Genomic DNA, 14,335 nt, shown 5'->3' on the forward strand with positions numbered 1-14,335 from the left:
TGTTCCAAAATACTCAATGACACATTTATAATCTCTTGGTTCATTAATATAAACTGTTAATCAAATGCATTGTTTAAAGTAACTGCTATTTATCTTACTAAATTGGTAAGGCATTTCTCTTTCCTTCTTTTAGCAACAACAATTATGTCTTTTGGGGTTCATTCCAGCTCTAAAATCATACTATCAAAATTTTTCTGTTTTTTTTTTTTTTTTTTTTTTTTGTGGTACCCGGGCCTCTCACTGCTGTGGCCTCTCCCGTTGCAGAGCACAGGCTCCAGACATGCAGGCCCAGCGGCCATGGCTCACGGGCCCAGCCACTCCACAGCATGTGGGATCTTCCTGGACCAGGGCACGAACCCATGTCCCCTGCATCAGCAGGCGGACTCTCAACCACTGCGCCACCAGGGAAGCCCCAGTTTTTCTGTTTTTCAAAATTAAAACAACATCATCTCAGGAATCCTCACATAATGGTTATTTTTTTAATTAGGAAGTTAAGGATTTTGTTTATTTTAAGAGACGTTATGATTGAAAGCTGTGAAAGGACAGCTCTAAAAGATAACATTATTTTTAAAAGACTTTAATTAGCCAACTAAAACAACAAATACTTTCCCTACACATAGTAAAATGAATGGGTGTACTGTCTAAGGAAGAGGTGTGTCCCTAAAGCAATCCTGGGACCCAAGGGAAAGGGTTCAAGTTGACTAAAGAGCATTCTTAGTCTTTGTTTTTTTTCATAAAAGTAATATTTAAGACTCTATTATAATGTAATTGTTTTAAATACTGTCATACACAATTTCCCCAAATTGCCAACTTGAGAAGTTACAAAAGCAGTTAATTGGAAAGCTAAAAAGAATCTTTGAGATCATCTAGTCCGTTCTTTGCACAAATTTGATGAGGAAGCAGAGACCCTGAGAGTTTGATTATTAACTTTCTCACAGTCACATATCCAGTTAGTGGCAAAAACAGGACTAGAACCCAAGTCTTGACAACATTGTGCTTCCTCAGTTCAATTTGAAAGCTCTGTCTCTTAAAATTTACAGAACTCAACATCTGTAGCATATCATTAAGCACCACACCAGTCTCAGGACAAAGTAAAGTAATAATTTGTTATTGCTGTAGCAATAACTCCATCTTAGAAGTTACATGAACTCCTCTCCATTACAAAAACGTATCAGACCAAGTGTTCTAATTTTGAATTCAGAAGATAACTCATTTGTCAATTTGGCAAATCCATTCATTTGTCCGTTTGGCAAACATTTGATGAACACTTACTGTGTGCTAGGACCTATCACAGTTGCTAAAGAAACAAGAGTCGCTGTCCATGGAGTACACAGCCTAGAAGAGGAAGTAGATAAACCAAATCATAGCCATGGCAAATGACTCGTGTTGACTAAGTGACTACCACATGCAAGCATTTTACATGGAACTTCCCAGTTAAGTCCTCATGACAATCATATGCGGCAACAATTTATCCCCACTTCACAGATGAGGTAGCTGAGAATTAGAAAGGTTCATCGAGTTGCCCAAACTCATACAGTTTAAGTGGTGTAGTCAGGCAATTCCACACTATTGCATTTGCCCTGAATCTGAATGCCATACTGCTGGGAATGCAGGCAGAAACACAGAAGCAGGGGCTCTGATTGGAGGGAAAGTCCACTGTGAAGATGCAAACTGAGGAAGCAAACAAGGACCAGGAAAGGATGCATTAAGGGACAGCATTTTGGAAGCAATTTTAGGAACTAAAGCACTAATGTACAGGGGAGTGGCAGGAGATGAACTAGAAAGGTGGGTGAGGTTATATTTATTCCATAGGTAATAAGTTTTGTGGGGTTTTTTTGCGGTACGTAGGCCTCTCACTGTTGTGGCCTCTCCCGTTGCAGAGCACAGGCTCCGGACGCACAGGCTCAGCGGCCATGGCCCACTGGTCCAGCCGCTCTGCGGCATGTGGGATCCTCCCGGACCGGGGCACGAACCCGCGTCCCCTGCATCAGCAGGCGGACCCTCAACCACTGCGCCACCAGGGAAGCCCGGTAATAAGTTTTTATTCAGGGGTTTCAAGTAGGGAAGTGACAGGATCAGATTTGCTGACTACAGTCAGTATGATGAGTTAGAAAAGAGTAAGTTTGCAGTCAGGGAGACAGTAGAAATTGTTGTGATTGACCATAATGAGACTTTGAGCTAAGACAATGACAGCAAGACTGGAGAAGAGGGGACAGGTTCAGGAGCTTTTTTTTTTTTTTTTTTTTTCTGATTAGAAGTTATTTGATTTGAGTTGGTCAAAGACCAGAGATATGAAATGTTGCAAATACATCATCAAAGATAAGCTCTAAACAAACGGTTAAGTGTAACTGTGAACTTGTTATCTTTTATAGATTCGTCCTTATTACATGTAAGTGTGTATATATATATAACTTTTCAGAAATATATTTTGTAAAACAGGATGGAATCACCTGTAATTAAACAAGGAAGTTGCAGGTGTGATATCAAAAAAGAAGACTTTAGAAACTTTTAGCCATTTGTCCACTTTTCTGCAAACTTTTTTGTGGGTAGCCCTTGCTTGAAATATTGGCGTATTCCATTTGGAACATACTTCTATTCTCTTTCTTCCACTCAGGTGGAAACAAAGTAAGGGTTTTTTTTGTTTGTTTTTTCCTTTTTCTTTTTTTTTTTTTTTCCGCACCCGTGCGTCTTGAGGGATCTCAGTTCCCGGGCCAGGGATTGAACCCTGGCCACCGCAGTGAAAGTGCCAAATCCTAACCACTAGACCACCAGGGAACTCCCGAGCGTTCTTAAATCTCAATGAGATTATGATGATTGTTGAAACGCAAAATGGTCAGTTATACAAGCCTCAGCCCCCGAAGATCCGCGTTGCTGAAGCTAATGGCTAAGTGAAGACAATTTAAGAGAAGGGAAGGCAGCAAAGTGACACATGTTGAAGGGAAATGACTAGCTTTCATACCTAATCTGTTACTTCATCCCTTACGTCAGAGGCCATGCCGACAGTCTCCCTTCACCGGCGCTGTTTTCCGCCAGCCCTCTTTCATGCCTGACCTCGTGAGATGCACATGTGCTCTACCTCCTCTGGGGCACCTCACCTGAAAGATTGCTGGTTCCCGCACTGTCCCAGAGCAGGAGCTATTTAAAAGGTAGGATCAACAAAACTAGGTGAGTGATTGGATTTGAGTGTGGGACAGGTGGAGAATTTTAGGCCACATTAAGATTTCTAACTGGGGCAGCCTGGGTTACATAGGGATAACTTCTCCAACCTCAGAGATCAAGTATATAGTTATAGTCACAGACAAATTCTAAATAGACTTGCTGGGTTTAGACTCTCTGTATCATATTCAAATTTCCTTGTTAACCAGATACTGTAGGACTTTTAGAACGAAACAGAAACAGAGGAATGTGGAAATTAAATGGTTTACCCACAGCCCAGTCACTTGCATCAGAACATCAAAACTTCATGAGATTTGAATTAGGAAGTTTCCAGAACTAACATGAAAGGTCACAGATCCCTTTATGCAGAAGAACTTGTTAGGCCAAAGTAATCATACTAAAAAGTAAATAATAAAGCAAATCACTTTTAGTGGAATTCACTATTAGTGAAATGACACATTCATTCATAGCCTTTCTAATTTATACATTTCTACACTTGTAAATGGAAACAGTATAATGAGACCCAGCTCCTGCCCTCAAGGAGCTTATGGTCTAGTTTAGGAAGACTAAGAAGCTAAAACTGCAGCACAGATGATAAAATTTCCAACAGGATTAGCTCAGATGCTGGGAATCCCAGAAGAGGGTAAGGAGACCCAGCCCTGAGGGCAGTGGCCCCTCCTCCCTGAGGTCAGGCCGCCTACCCTGTAGGAAGCATGTGATTGTATTAGGCACAGACAATGTGGTGGGCATTTCAGGTAGCAGCAAAGCATGGGATGGAAGAAGGACATTTTGACTCACCCCACCATTTTGTTCCAGGAGATGTTTCAATGCTGCAATACCAAGAAGTAAGCAAGCAATATCGAAGGACTGCTGCAGCTTCTCTGTCACAGGTTGCCTGGGTTTGAATCCTGGATCTGCCTTTTACCTGCTGCACAATTGGGGACAATTTATTTCCACTCCTTGTGCCAAAGTTTCCCCATCTTAAAATGGGAATAATAATTGTATCTCCGCAGAGTTTCTGTGGGGGTTAAATGAATGTAAGCCCATTTAAAGTGTTTAGAACAGGGCTCATAGTAAGTGCTCAATAAAAATTAGCTATTACCTTTTCTATAAATATAATATTTTTTCTTATTATTTGACCTCCTCTTGCTGTCTTTATCTCTCATGTCTGAAGCTTTCTCTCTGTTTTACCTGGCTCTCTCTGTTGCATATACTGCTCTCAGTTTTCTCATAGGTTAGCTAAGTAATAAATACAAAGTATTAGTCTGATGTCCAATTCATAATGGATATTTCTGGTAAAAATAACCAATACAAATTGAAACTGAAAATAGCTATCATTGCATGTAGTAAAATGTGATATTGACTAAAAATTGACTGAAGATCAAATCTTAAAGTGCAAATATGCAAAATTTGAGCCAGCAAAGTTGAGCCTGGTAGAAATAACAGTCATTGAAGAAACTTCACACAACTATATAACAATTGATAAAATTTGATGCAGACAGAACTGCTGGATGACTCAAATCTTCACTCTGAAATTTAAACGAAGAACTAATTCTGTCAGAAATAACCCTGGTAGAGCAGTGTTTAAAAATCCGCCTGCCAATGCACGGGACACAGGTTCAATCCCTTGTCCAGGAAGATCCCACATGCCGCGGAGCAACTAAACCCGTGTGCCACAACCCGTGCGCCTGCGTGCCACAACTACTGAGCCTGCACTCTAGAGCCTGTGAGCCATAACTACTGAAGCCCGCGCGCCTAGAGCCCGTGCTCCGCAACAAGAGAAGCCACCGCAGTGAGAAGCCCGCGCACTGCAACGAAGAGTAGTAGTAGTAGTGGGGGAAGAGTAGCCCCCACTCGCAGCAACTAGAGAAAACCCTTGTGCAGCAACGAAGACCCGATGCAGCCAAAAATAAATAAATAACATTTTTTAAAAAGAAACTTTAGTAAATAAAAAAATAGCAAAAAATGAAAAAATACTGTCCAATACAGAAAACTGATCCAGAAAAGTATTGGTGTTTTGGGGGAGGATTATTTATTGGGGTTTATGATTTATTGGACTTTGATCCTGAAAATGCTTTCTCAATGAACATGTAACAGTGTTGGTATAATTTTGATTCAATGTCAAAAATGCCATTAGGGTCCAAAAAATTAGGGTCAGGATGGCGGTATGGATCAAGGGGTGTACGTGTGTGTGTTTGTGTGCACAAGTGTGTAGAAGTTAGGGAAAAACAAAAGGCAGCATGGCCTCAGAAGTGGAGTGGCATGTAGATTATCCCCCATGCTATTAGTAATCTCCTGTTAACCTAACTGATGGGCCAGAGACAGAGTAGTGCACAGGCTTCAGGATCAGGCAGACTTGGGTTAAAAAAGGATTCCATCACTCACTAGCTGTCACCCTGCAAAAGTCACCACCTCCCCGAGCCTCAGCTTCATCTGAAAGCGAGAATGGCAATAGTACTCACCTCGTAAGGTTATCATGAGGACCCCTTGAGACAATGCCCCTGGCAGGTACCTGGCTTTCAGTCTGCCCTCGGAAGAGATGTTAGCCACCATTACTTGTTATTGTTCTAATTTTTCAGTGTGTCTGTGCTCCCGGAAGTTACTCATACAGCTGGCAGCCAGCTAGATGAATAACTTCTTCTGAATAGGGTCTTCATATCATATTTCTTTACCCACCCTCCCCAGCCCAGTTTCCAGGACCCCAACACAATGCCATGCTTATCATACGATCCCAGTGATTTTTAGCTGTATGTTGAGTGCATATTAAAGAAAGAGAGAAATGAAAGGGGAGAAAGAAAGGGAGTTGGAGGTCAGGGCTGTTAGACATATGCGGTGCATCAAAGGACCGCCAGACAGCTGGTGAGCAGGGGAACACTCCTAGGTGCTAGGTACTAATTAGCTGACAGGTGGGTCAAGGGTTGGAAAAGGCGGGAAACAGTATGTTGTTTACTTCCCAGAATGGGAGGCTGCCCGAGGCCAGGTTCCCTAACATCGCCACTCCTCCTGGCTCAATTGGTACAAGTGAAGACTATGCTCCTCTCCACCTTGAAGAAGCCCTGGGCTGAGTGAAGAGGAGCTTTGCAGACAGATTTGATACCTAAACTTACAAGAAAGGCTCTGGGTCACTTTGGCCTCCGCTAGCACTCCACTTCCTCTGGTCACATCTTCCCTGACACTAAAATACAGCTTAGAAAGACAGCTTAGTGCCCTTACAGTCGCTGTAGCTTCCTCAAGCTGCAACCCCCTCTCTCTTTGATGAGCCTGCAGGGCTGTAATTCTCATCCCCTGACATTTATGGGAGGCTGTGTATTAGCAAAAGGCTTTACAGCCATTTTTATGAGGGCTGCCTCCCTGAGACCTGTCAGGTATAGTCACCCAGGCCAAGCAGAAGGAGAGAGCAAGGGCTGGCGAGTAACGGTCCTCGCTCCCCGGCCCGCAAAGAGCCCAGATCGGAGCCTTGCAGGTGCCACATTTCTTCAATCGCGTGTCACGGCTGATCGGCTTGCCCTCGTAGCCTTGGCAGCTGTCAGTCATCCTCTGCCACGTCTGACTCATCAGTGGGTCCTGAAGGTGCAGCTCCCAAAGGCATCTTCTGTCCATCCATTTCTGCCCATGTCCACGGCACCACTCTGGTCCAGCCTACCCCCCACACAGCCCCTGCCTGGCTCTGCCTCCTAGGCTTGTCCCCTGCCCTACCTTCCATGATCCACACAGGAGACAGAGTGATCCTCTAGATGTTTACTTATTTCTTTCATGTACGCACCTGTAAACTTTCTGATACTTCTGGGAAAATCTTTATGGAAATTGTAGAGCGAAAATGTCCTACTGAAAGAATAATCTCTTTTAAATTTTATTTATTTATAATTTTGGCCGTGCTGGGTCTTTGATGCTGTATGCGGGCTCAGTGGTTGCAGGGGCTTAGTCGCAGCATCTGGGATCTTAGTTCCCCGACCAGGGATCGAACCTGGGCCCCCTGCACTGGGAGTGCAGAATCTTAACTGCTAGACCACCAGGGAAGTCCCAGAATAATCTTTTAAAAACAAAAGTAGCGACCTTTCAACAGCTTCCTCTATTGGGCCAGATTTACAGAAGAAAATCCAAGTTCCTTCGCAGACTGCAGGGTCCCTGCATGACCTGGCCCCTACTCGCCCCTCTGGCCTTCCCTCCACACTGGTCCCTGCTCCCACGACAGGTTCAGGGACCCACTTCTCAATCTGCCCGCAGAGCCCTGGGCTCTGCTCTCAGCTCAGCTGAGTTTGTCTCAACCTCCCGGTCTCAGCTCAAGTGTCACCTCCCAGCCCCCGAGTCTTAAATTGCCTGTTAAGTGCTTTCAGAGCCATCTGAACAAACTTTAAATGTTTCTTATTTGTTGACTTACACATAGTCTGTCTCATTTGCTAGAATGTACATCCCAGGAGAAAAGGGACATGTATTTTTTACCGTTGCACTAATGCTTAGCACAGCACCTGCACAGGGTATAGGCAAAGTATACTTATACACAGTAAATATGTGTTTGAAAATCAAATGAAGGAATGAAGCAATCCACTGAAACACCGTTCTCCATCTCGAACCCCCTGCTAGTCTTCATCGTAATCAGTAGAGGGCAGCAAAGACCCTAAGTTATCTAATTTCTGGGGTTTCCTCCAGAAACCTTTGAAAACTTATTCCCCTTTGCCAAATAGCAGCGTGTCGTGTTTATCAGGAATTTCAGGGAAATGTCTTGCCTTAAAATTTCTTTCTTCTCCTTATTCCTGAAGCCTTCTCCTCTCTGAGTCATTTACAGGTTTTTTGTTTTGTTTGTTTGTTTTAAGATTCCAGGGACAATGCTCCTTAGGAAATGATAGCAGATGTTGTATTGACTAAGCCAAAAAGAAACCCAATGGCCTGGAGCCTGTACCTCCCTGCCAGACAAGTTAGTGTGGAAAAAAAGATGCCTCTGTCATCACCGACAGCTGTTTGGGACATAAGGATTTACGGCTCTCCCTTATGGTGTTTGGGGAGGAGCAGGTACCAGCTAGGCAGCTGTTGTTTATGTTTTGAGCATTTGTAAGAGCAAGTTGTGTGTGTGTTTCTAGTTCTGTCTTCTGCTTGGATCTGTTTCTGCTTATTCCATCTTCCCTTTTCTTTTTAACAATCCCCCACCCAGGGCAGGAACCTCGGCATCTCCTGCCTTTGTGGGCTCCTTCACCAAGAATGCACCCTGAATCCAGGTAAGCAGCAGTAGAATCAGCATCCACAGAATCCCAGGATGGTGTTTTCATTTGATCTCTGCCCTACAAATATTTACTGAGCCCTGGGACTTACCAGGCCTGGGTGTGTGCTCTCTGGGTACAGATGCTCCATTTGATTGAAAGAACAGTTACTAGAATCAAAAGGGAGGCAGAGTTTCTCAACCTTACTGCTATTGACACTTTGGATGAGATAATTCTTTGTTGTGAGAACACTCTAGGATTTTAGCAACATCCCTGGCCTCTCCCCATTAGATACAGGCAGTACTCATGCCCTAAGTTGTGATGACCAAAAATGTTTTCAGACATTGCAAAATGTCCCCGAGGGGCAAATTCCCACTCCCCAATCTTTTTTGTTTTTTTTAATTGTATTTATTTATTTAATTTTGGCTGCGTTGGGTCTTCATTGCTGCACGCGGGCTTTTCTCTAGTTGCAGTGAGCAGGGGCTACTCTTCATTGAGGTGTGTGGGCTTCTCATTGCGGTGGCTTCTCTTGTTGCGGAGCACGGGCCGTAGGCTTGCAGGCTTCAGTAGTTGTGGCGCACGGGCTCAGTAGTTGTGGCTTGCAGGCTCAGTAGTTGTGGTGCGCGGGCTTCAGTAGTTGTGGCGAGCAGGCTCAGTAGTTGCGGCACACGGGCTCTAGAGCGCAGGCTCAGTAGTTGTGGCGCATGGGCTTAGTTGCTCTGCAGCATGTGGGATCTTCCCGGACCAAGGCTTGAACCCATGTCCCTTGCATTGGCAGGCGGATTCTTAACCACTGCACCACCAGGGAAGTCCCTACCCCTCAATCTTGAAAGCCATTTTTTTAAGGATCATGGTGGAAATCTTTTGGGGTGTCTTTCCAGCCTGAGTCAATGACCCCTTTTTCTCCTAGTTCTGCTCCTCACTATCCCATGCTTGTGTGTTGTGACCTGAAGCCTATGGACTGGGCAGATTGGACATCTGACCCAACTTAGGTCTCTCAGCTTCTTTCCTTTGGGAATTTGAAACTAGGACCCAGGGACTGAGTACCAGCTGGGTTCTTCAGGGGGACAAAACTTAAACGCAAATTTAGAAGATGTGGGCGGATGTATGATAATGTGGGGAACATGAAGCAGAGATATACTACTGCAGAGATAAGAATGAAATAAACTACGGGGATGGGGAATAAATTAGGAGGTAGGGATTAACATATACACACTACTATATATAAAATAGATAACCAACAAGGACCTACTGTATACAGGAACTACACTCAATATTTTGTAATAACCTATAATGGAAAAGAACCTGAAAAAGAACAGTAATAAAATAGTAACTAAATCATTGTGCTGTACACCTGAAACTAACACAACATTGTAAATCAACTATACTTCAAAAAAAAATGCAATAAACTACGGAGAAACACAGAGGAAGAGGCAGACAGAAGTCACCTCATTCTGGCCCTTTCTGGTTCCAGTACTTCCTAAGGACAGGGTAAACTTCCTGCCTTGGGTAGGAAAGACATTGATAACTAATTCCTCTTTTGTGCTAGGGCAGTTTTTGTTTGCTTTTTTCTGAGTCCTAACTGGTACATTCTCTCTAGCCTGGAAGTGAAATCATAACCAGAAAACATCAGGGATCTAGGCAGTTTAGGGAACTGTTTCTAACCCTCAGGGCAGCTCCACCCACCTCTGCAGATGCGCGCCATTCTCCTTTCTCTACCAAATGGCTTCCTCACACTCTCTATAGAATTTTTCTTGTCATAACCTTAGCTTGTACATGGCCTGGTATGTCATGGCCTCAGCTCAACTTCTGGTTTGCTGTCCATTCACTAACAGCAAACCCAGGCTGGGTTTCTTGGCTCAGATTTCTGAGCAAGAGAGTCTGATTGGCTCATATGGCAAAACACTATTGGCTGCCCATCCCACAATCATCCCTCCCAATCAGTTTTGTTCAGGTGAACAACCCAGGGTGATGGACCAGAATTGGTTTGTTAAGGGCAATGAGATGTAAAAGGAATCTTCTTGGGAGGCTTATGGAAAGAATTTTATCCTTGATACAAGAAGGCAAAGCCCAAGGAGGAGCTAGTCCATCCCCTTCCTGCCTACTTTGGATATGTCATGTGAGGACATGATATATGAAGCCATGGCAGCCATTTTGCAACCATGAAGTAAAGCCAAGAGACTTAGAGAGGAACTGGCAGAATCGGGCTACAAAGCCTTGAGCTGACAAATTAACCAACCCCGGAGCCATGTACCTTTAAACTTCTTGTTACATGAGATAATTAGGTATCCTTACAGTTTAAGCTACTTTGACTCCAGTATCCTGTTACATGAAGCCAAAAGGATCCTGACCGATACAGTATAGCTCATCTTTTCAGGCCAGGTCACTCAGGTTCCAGGTCACTAGCAGGCTATCCTGTCACACACCTACCTCCAATCCATGTGTTTATTCCCCTGCCCCAAACTTTTATTATGAAAATTTTTACACCTACAGAAAAGTTGAGGAAATAATACAGTGAACACTGAAATACCCCTCACCTAGATTGTTAACATATGCAGCTAAATGCTGTATATGTTCATTGTATAATATTTCCATATATATGAGGTTATTTTTTTCACTGAACCATTTGAAAGTAAGTTAGAGAGTTTATGAAGCTTCACCCCAAAGTACTTCAGCATTTATCTCCTAAGAAACAAGAACATTTTCCTATATAACCAAACAGTCATTATAGTAGATTTAATACTGATTATTCTCTAATGTAAAAATCTTACTAAATTCTTCAATTTTCTCAGTAATGTCCTTTAGAGCATTTTTTCTTTGGTTTGTTTGGTCCAGTCTCCTTTATTCTAAAACAGCTCTTCTGCTTTTTTTTTTTTTTTTTTTTTTGGTCTCTCCTGTCACTTTCAGGCCAGTTGTTTTTATCTGGTTGTTTCTTCAGAATTAGATTTCGTTAAAGATTTTTAGCAAAAACTCTACAGAGGTGATGTTGGGTCCTTCTTAGCACATCACAAGAGGCACAGGGAGCCACTGTGTCCTATTATTGGTCGTGCTAAGTTTAATCAGTTGATTAAGGTGCTATCTGCTAGAATGCTCCATTATAAAGAGTTTGAAAAGATGTCTTTACAATGAATAAGTAATCTGTGGGATAGTACTTTGAGAATATCTTGTTCCCCAACAACTTTCACCCAAAGTTTTAGCAGCCATTAGTAAACCTTGCCTGAATCAACTATGTGATTACAAAGATCACATTTTTTTAAATTTTATCATTTCCTCTCTACATTTATTAGATGGCATTCTACTGCTTAAGGAAAAGAGCTTTCTCTTCCCTCACACTCACTTTTTAATTTTCTTGAGTATTATTATGAACTCAGATTTTTCATTACCACTCATTTTCTTTTCGATTTTCAATTTGTCCCAAATTTGGCCCCTTCAAGGTGGGAGCCCCTTCCAGCTGGTCTCTGTCCTTCAGACATAACCCCATCTTTGTTTGAGCACTTCTTTGCTCTCTAGCAGAGGAAAGCCCAAGCTCATTTTGTATTTTCCTTTGATTCACACCTAGAATCAGCCATTTCCCCAAGATAACTTGATTACTTTTAGTGAGAAGTAGTTCATAGAAAGCAAAAACTGGGTGGTAAGAGTGCTCATTGCTATCGGGATGTCATTGTGTCTAGGTCCTTTCAGTGGACAGAGCCAGGAAGTATGTTTGATTTTAAATCATAAATTTATCTTTATCCCCCAACTCCAGTCCAACACCACAGGATTCTTCCTCTTTTCCTCCCAGTGCATATTTTTTATCTCTTTTCTCCCACAGTGAAAACCTGGTTTTCAATCCAACATCAATATATTTACTCATTTGCTCCTCCTTACAATACACCCAATAGTATCAGAATTACTGTATCAGTACCACTACCAAGAACAAATCTACTAATAAAGTTCCAGATTGTTTGCAGTGCTTTCTTTTTAATCCCTAGAATATAGCCCACTAAAGGTAAAAAGATCTGTTAAAAAAACTTTTAACCTCGAAATAGGTTCATTTGTTTCTTTTTATATTCAGTGTTAGAGTTTTCCTTTCCTTGTTGACTTAATTTTTTTCTTTGTGATAGTGGGCTTCTTAATTTTTTTCCAGTTTTATTAAGATATAACTGCTATATAAGATTGTAAGTTTAAGGTATACAACATAATGATTTGGCACATGTATATATTGATACAATTACCAAAGTTTAGTTAACATCCATGACAAAAATATGGAATGCTTCACAAATTTGCATGTCATCCTTGTTCAGGGGCCATGCTAATCTTCTCTGTATCATTTCAATTTTAGTATACATGCTGCCAAAGCAAGCACTAATTTAATTTTTTGAATATGTAAAACAGTAGCATAGTTAAAAAGTCAAAACTATATAAAATGTAACTCAGAGTAGTTTTCTCAATCCCTGCGTGTAAGTTTCTGGTTTATCCTTTCTTAATTGCAAAAATAAGCAAATAATATATATGTATATGTGCATGCATATACATATATCCTCATTTTTGCCTTTTTTATTCAAATAGTAGTATACCGCATATACTCTTTTGCACGTTATTGTTTTCACTTCATATTGTTTTATGTTGTACAAATGCAAGTGTTTTATAGCACTGGTGTTTCACTTATTTGCTCTCTCAAATGTATTTGGTATTTAGGAAGGTTTTATTTTTATTTTAATGGTTACTTTTATACTAAACTAAAATAAAACTCCATCCCCCCATCTTATTTTTGTTATTTTCTATTGGTTCCTCAACAATATTAAAATTAATTAATAATTTCTTCTATCCTCTCTTATCCCTATCCAGCAGTATCTCATTTGAATAAATATCCTTTTATCCTCATCAGCAACAAGTATATTCTATATTTTATCCCTCTTACCATTCTTCCCTTTTAATTATTATATAATATCTACTTTGCCTGGTCATGTAGTCTTCTTATAACCATCGTAGTTTTATAGGTAAATACATATTTTATGCTTACCATCAGTCCTTATGCCAATGTCTTTCCATTTTGGTTGTCTAAAAAACCTTTCTTCAGTAAATTCATGGGAGCAGTAGTCTCTGATTCTTTCATGTTCATCATTTGTGGCATGTTGACTAGATATAAAATCGTTGGCTCATGTTTTCTTTCCTTGAATATCTTCAATATGTTACTCTCTTTATTTCTTTATTTGGCTGCGTCAGGTCTTAGTTGCGGCACGTAGGATCTTCGTTGCAGCGTGCGGGATCTTTTGTTGTGGCGTGCAGGCTCCAGAGCACAGGGGCTCTCTAGTTGTGGTGCGTGGGCTTTAGAGCACGTGGGCTCAGTAGTTGCAGCATGCGGGCTTAGTTGCCCCGTGGAATGTGGTATCTTAGTCCCCCGACCAGGGATCGAACCCGCATCCCCTGCATTGGAAGGCAGATTCTTAACCACTGGACCACCAGGGAAGTCCCTGTCTCTCTACTTCTTCTGGAATAAAGTTCAAAGACAATCATTTCTTTCCCATTTAGGTGACTTGATATTTTGACTAGATGCCCAAAAGAGTTTTTTCTTTTCTTGTAAAGTCCAGAAGTTTTCTGAGAATATACCTTGACATTGGTCATTCTGGATTGATTTTCCTAGGTACTAGTGTCAAATCTTTTTTACTTCAGGAGAACTTTTCTCAAAATGTTTGCTTTTTAAATTATTTTAAAATTTCCTCTGCTTTTTTTTTGGTGGGTCTTCTATTATAGTTTGTTCATTTGTTTACCTTTCCACATCTACCACTTTCTCACAGATCTCTTTGATTTGTTGGAATTCCCTCCTTTTCACCTACTGTTATCTGATATATTTATTCACTCTTCTGTTTTTTTCTATTTTAGTCTCCATCTCTCAAATGATTAATTCTGAGTTCTCCTACATCATTTCTGAGCTTCTCTAATTCTGATTTATATAGTCCTTTCCTCTCTGATATTATTTTATTAGTTTTTTATCTCATTTTGAAATA

General features: G+C 41.4%; 1 non-coding gene across 1 annotated transcript; it reads right to left on the reverse strand.

Annotated features, from left to right (window-relative positions):
• Positions 1 to 12,586: 12,586 nt before the first annotated feature.
• LOC116752463 lies at positions 12,587 to 12,693 on the reverse strand. Its single transcript, XR_004349529.1, has one exon. It is a non-coding gene; the product is annotated as a U6 spliceosomal RNA (small nuclear RNA).
• Between the last annotated feature and the right edge of the window lie 1,642 nt (positions 12,694 to 14,335).

The sequence above is a fragment of the Phocoena sinus genome, chromosome 3 (genome assembly GCF_008692025.1).
Source record: "Phocoena sinus isolate mPhoSin1 chromosome 3, mPhoSin1.pri, whole genome shotgun sequence".
In the NCBI taxonomy this organism is placed as follows: domain Eukaryota; kingdom Metazoa; phylum Chordata; class Mammalia; order Artiodactyla; family Phocoenidae; genus Phocoena; species Phocoena sinus.